The sequence below is a fragment of the Macaca mulatta genome, chromosome 11 (genome assembly GCF_049350105.2).
Source record: "Macaca mulatta isolate MMU2019108-1 chromosome 11, T2T-MMU8v2.0, whole genome shotgun sequence".
Classification (NCBI taxonomy): domain Eukaryota; kingdom Metazoa; phylum Chordata; class Mammalia; order Primates; family Cercopithecidae; genus Macaca; species Macaca mulatta.
In genome coordinates, this window is record NC_133416.1 from 18,248,695 (window position 1) to 18,254,694 (window position 6,000).

Sequence of the window (6,000 nt, forward strand, 5' to 3'; positions counted from 1 at the left end):
GGCCGCAGCGCCCTCGCGCACCTGGCTGCCAACACCAGTTGAAAGCAAAGTGAAGGGAGGCGGACGCGGCTCCTGGCACCGCTCCGATCCAGCACACAAAGGCGGATTTTTAAAATCGAGAGAGTCAAAGCCGCCGGACCCCCGGACCGGCGCCTTTCGCCAAGGGGCTCTTACCTCGGATCCGCCCTCGGGGCCACGGCTTTCCCCGGAGACGCCGCGAGCCCAGACGAGGTGGGAGGGGACCGGGAGAAAGCCCCCCAATCTGATTCGCGCCCAGCCAGTCGTCCGCGAGCCGCGGAGCCGCCCCCTGCGCCCAGCTGAAGAGCAGCGATCTCCGAGGCGAGCACAGCGCCGGCCTCGCGCCGGGCGAGACCGCCTCGCTAGCTGCTGCCTGTGAAGTCTGGAGCCGCCCGCCCGCTCACGGCCAGTGCCAACCGCGCGCCGCGCATGCCCAGTGCCCGCGCGAGGAACCGGGGAGCGGGCGGGCAGGCGAGTGCGCGCCGCGCAGCCAGGAGCGGGATCCGCTCTCCGGGTCTTGCTGGCAGCCGAGCCGCGGAGTTCTGGTCGACTCCAGCGCTGGAGGCGAAGCGGCCGGTGAGGCCGGGTGGGCGGGAGAGGGACCGGAGGAAAGGAGACGGGGCGCTGCGCCAAGTTATCAAGGCCGCGATCAAAGTCGGACCAAGGCAGCGAGCCGACAGCGGGTTTTCCAGAAGTGCCCTAGCAGGACCGACTAGCAGGCAGGAGGCGCGGGAAGGAGCAAAGAGCGTGTGGAGAGCTTCGCCCCCGGCAAGGATGGACGCCCCGGGCGGAGAAAGCGCTCGGGTTGCAACACCCGGGGTCTGGCTGCATCTCGTAACCCCTGCCCTATGGCGGCAAACAAGCCGCCCCTAATGACCAGCCAGCCTTCGTCTTCCTCCTCTGGCCCTCGGACCTATTTTCCCCTTTTTGTCGCTTTCCTCTTTTTTTGTTGTCTCTCTAACCCATGCGGTAAAACTGGTGGTGCCCAAGGCCCTCCATCGGGTCCCTGGGACTCTCCCAACTGCCGGTCCTTAGCGCCAGCCTGCAAGCCCAGACCCGCCTCGTCCGGCTGCCTGGGAGTCTATTTTTCTTGTAGCTCTTGCCAAAAGCCCTGATGTGGTTTGAAGTAGTGGAGGCTTCTTTCACTTTGTGCTTCTCGTGCCTTAACCAACCCTCGTAACCTCCTCTCTGAGTAGCTTATGGAGCCTCTAAAGGAGAAGTCCATCTTCTCATAGACATTGTGTTTTCTCACTCTTAAAACTCCTCATTGTCATAGCTACTCCCGCAATCCCCCCATGCTGTCCTAATTTCGAAGTCAGTTGACTTCCAGAAGTCAACGAAAGCCTATAAATTAAACTTGGTTAAAAGAGATTGGACCTGCTTGCTTTGTGAAGCAAATAAAAGCACAGTCAGGGAGAAACGAGATAACATGCCAAGGTGGACATTAAAACCATTCTAAAAGTTGGAATCGATCTAACGGCTAAGTCCAGTCCCCTATTTTAAGTGGGAATCCTCTCTCTGATATTTCCACCAGACCACTATCCACTTGAACGTTTCCAATGTTGTAAATTTCTATTTTTTTATCATTACATATAACCATGATTATTTGTTGAATATTTACCTATGCCAGGAACTGAGCAATTTACACACATTATTCCTAGTCTTTAAAATGAGATAGGCCTTATTATACCTATTAAACACATTAGGAAAATGAAACCCAGAAGTTTCCTTCTTTTTGCCAAAGCCAATGCTGACTAACGCCAGAATTAACAACTAGGTCTGCTTAACACCATAGCCTGTATCATTATGAATATCAAATCAACTTCTCTTATACTACTCGTCTTGATTCTGCCCCAGAACCACACAATATGAATCTCATTCTTTATAGACACTGCAAGCCTTGAAATAGTATGAGCAACTATTAAGTAACCAACAGATCTAATACATTTCTTCAAAAATTCTCTTTTAAGTGTTTTTCAAATAACAGTGAGCTGCCATAATCACACTACTCACCTTGCTTTGCATGTGTTTTGCTTTTTCATTCTCCTCTCTAAATTGTGCGCTCAGAATACAACATTCAAATACAGTGGGGCAAGAACTGAGTTCCAGTTCTCCAGCTGCTGATCAGCCACCCCTTTGATCCAGGCACAGACTACCTACATTCAAAAAGAACACCCAAGACTATTTCACATGAACTAAATTAAACTATATCTTCCACCTTACGTAGTCTATACTTCTACGTATTTAAATCTTCATTTTTGTTTTATTCTTATTAAATTTTATGGTGTTTGTTTTAGGACATAATTTCAGATAAATACTAGTGATCACTTTTAACAAAACATTTGTAAATTTAATAAATATACCTTATTTGTCTCCATTTATGTCTAGTAGAAACAGTAACACAGAACAGGCTTTAAAAAGAGCCTGTGATATTATAAAATATATATTTGGTCTTCATCCCATTTTCAGACATATAGCTCCTAAAATCCTTGAAATCTCCAAAGTGATGAACATCTTTTTGTATTTTAATGAATTGGCTGATGACTGGGGGCTCCGGGATAGCTTCAGGATGGGGACTGGTCATAGGAGGACAAAGGCGTGATTAGTGTGTTGGGACTTTCAGCCCCACCCTCTAACTTCCGGGGTTGGTTAAGATTAAGCTGATCACCAGTGGCCCATGACTTGATCAATCACACCTACGCAATAAAGCCTCCACAAAAAAATAAAATAAAATAAAAATAAAAATAATGGGTTACATGCTCTTCCAGAGAGGGGAACATGAATAACAAAACACCTGGAGATTCCTGGATGGCAGTGCTCCCAGAGAGGGCATAAATCACCCTATGCATCCCTTCAACTGTATTCTCTGTAATATCCTTTATAAGAAAATGGTCAGCATGTTTCCCTGAGTTCTGTGAGCAGGTCTAGCAAAATAACCAAACCCAAGGAGGGAGTCATGGGAACCCTAATTTCTAGTTGTTCAGTCAGAAGCACAAGTAAAGCCACCTGGGGCTTTTTTGATTGGCATCAAAGTCGGTGTAGTCTTGCAGGACTGAGCCCTCAACCTGTAGGATCTGACATTATCTCCAGGTAGATAGTATCAGAATTGAATTGAAGACACCCAGCTTCTGTCTGCTACAGGATTGATTGGTTGATTGCTGGTAGGGGAAATTCTAAAACACTTCTTGGTAACCAGAGCTTACAGAAGTCTTCTGTGTTGATTGTTGAATAAGAAAATAGAAAAGAACACTTAGGTTTGGGGTTTCTTTTCCCCTATATCTTCAGACAGTCCACCGCCAAAATAGATTTCCAAGATAACAGTCATTTATGAACCAATACTTTTCAAGAACTTTAGTTCATGCAACCATACCATAAGCAACATGCAGTTCATGAAGGTTTTCTAGATGCTTTGCTGAAATAAACATTTACTGTTTCTGGCATCCCAAATCTACTGGTCCAAGAAACCCTTTCAAAAAAAAAAGGAAACTAGTTAAATAAGATCTGTTTTCAGATTAACCCATTCTGGTATTAGTGATCCCCACTAAAACCATTGTTAATAATCGGGTTTATGCTTTTGTTAAGAATCTATGTCAAACTTACCTATTTGGAGTATCACTATACACAAGTTTTTCCTTTTTGAAAATCTCATTGGTTTAGGTTGGCATTTGGGATGAAAATGATGTAGGAATGATGTAGAATGGAGATAGATACCTGGAGTGAATGGGGCATTCAAAATATGGAGCAGGCCAGGCGCATTGGCTCACATCTGTAATCCCAGCACTTTAGGAGGCTGAGGCCAACCGATCACCAGAGGACAGGAGTTCGAGATTAGCCTGGTCAACATGGCGAAACCCCATCTCTACTAAAAATATAAATGTTAGCCAGGCATGCCAGCGCATGCCTGTAGTCCCAGCTACTTGGAAGGCTGAGGCATGAGAATCACTTGAACCCAGGAGGCAGAGGTTGCAGTGAGCCAAGATCATGTGACTGCACTCTAGCCTGGGCAACAGAGCAATACTCTCTCACAAAATATAGGAGCAGAGTCTACAGCTGGGTGTAAATGGTACATACAGAAAATGTGGAGCAATTATAATGACCGAATTTTATCTGGGGAGTAAGAGCTATCTCCACATTACCCAAGAGTCAGAAGAATTCTTCAAACATCCCTGTTCACTCCCACTCCCCAATCTGATTTATGAGTATAATTTAGGGACTGCTGTGTATACCTTTGTAGACTCACAGCCTTAAAGCGATATAACGTAAAACATATCCATGAGTAAATCTAGAAAAGGTACACTGTAGCTTAGAATATTATTATTATTATTATTATGATCTAAATCTTCTAAGTATAACTTGGTAGACAAGTAATTTCAGGTTGGCTACCACCATTGTTATTATTTCACATTGTTGAAAGAACAAACCAAATTGCTTGGATTATTATATTTGTTCTCACTTTAGGAGGTGCTTGGGCTTGCTTCTTACTTTGTAACTGATATTTATATTTCTTGTTAGTTATGGTTCTTTACACCCATATGAGTTAACAAACTCAATTTGCTTTAGCCTTCAAATGTCAAAATGCCCTAATTTCTTTTGTAATATGTAACTAGAAATGTATAGAAATTTTGAAGCATGATAGGAAGTATTCTTAACAAGGAATTTTTTTTCCAAATATAACCTCTATTTTCACCAAAAAGAAACTATATTAGTTAAAAATAAATAAATGCATATATAACATTGCTTACCCATGGATGATATCTTTTGCTTTTCCATCTTTTTTAATAATCAAGAATTAGTTTTCCACAAAGGGAAGAAAATCCAACCAGTGTTACTTGAGTAAAAAGCACTGAAGTTCTGAAAATAACTTGAATCTTTTGAAGAATTTAATTAGTGTGAAATGGTCATTCATTCAACAAATGCTTTTGGACTCAACTAATAATTATAATTTGAAGTAATAATTTAGTTCAATCCAGCAGTGTAGCTGAGGTAGGAGGGTAAATCAAGAGAGAACTTTGAAAGAAGGAAAAAGGGGAAAGAAACCAAATGAAACACATGGAAAAGGTAATGAAAATCTAAGAAAAAAGAGGAAACAAAATAAAATATAGAGGACACTGGGAGCTCCTTCAGGCAAAAAACTCCCCATCTTATACACTATACTTAAATGTGTGTAGAGAGTTGGCATGTATTTTTTAAGCTTCACACAGAAAGGTAAATTAGATAATTTGAAAAGTTCTCCAGCTACACATCACCTGGATCCTGCATAAAATATACTTTGATATGCATTGTAGGACTCTGAGATAGTAAAGGGAATCTCTCAGGGTCCAAAATGAAAACAAAACCAAACAAAATTGCTGAAGCAGGTGGGGTGGGTAGTAATCTTTTAAATAAGACTTAAACTGGCTACAAGGTGAAGAAGCTAATCTTTTAAATCCCATATTAGCTGACTCTGCTGGAAGGAAGTCAGTATGGTTTCAGGTCCTTGGATCCACAAGTTCCCAAGAAAGATAGACAGAAATCCTCTTTGAAGAAAAATAAGCTCAAGTTAGTGTCCCAGAATTTCCCACAAATAAACATCAACCAAATAGGAATTCATAATCAAAGATCTCAAGCCATATAAGAAAATTCTGCTGACATGAGCATTAGCAGAATAAATAAACATAATTTGATTTATGAGGCAAAAAAACTAATTAGCTATCATCTGGCTGTATAAAGAAATGAAAAATTAAAATCATAAATAGAAACCTATCTAAGATGACTAGGCATACATGAAAAAGAACCCACTAGAACTTTTGGAAAGGAAAAATATAACTGCTAAAATATAAAACCCCATAAATGAGTTAAAGAGTGGATTAAACATAGTTGAAAAGAATAATGTAAGCTACATATGAAGAAATTATGCAGAATGCATCACAGAAGGTGAAAAAAGAGAGAAAATAATAAACATTAAGAGATATGGAATATAGAGAATGTTAAGAGATTACTCAC

General features: G+C 42.1%; 1 protein-coding gene across 3 annotated transcripts in view; it reads right to left on the minus strand.

Annotated features, from left to right (window-relative positions):
• The window catches only part of EPS8 (EGFR pathway substrate 8, signaling adaptor), a 169,091-nt gene extending 168,689 nt beyond the window's left edge, over positions 1–402 (minus strand). Inside the window, exon 1 of one of the 3 annotated variants that reach the window (XM_077952565.1) lies at positions 175–402. The gene's annotated coding sequence lies outside the window, so the exon portion shown is untranslated. 3 annotated transcript variants of the gene reach the window in all.
• Positions 403–6,000: the final 5,598 nt, after the last annotated feature.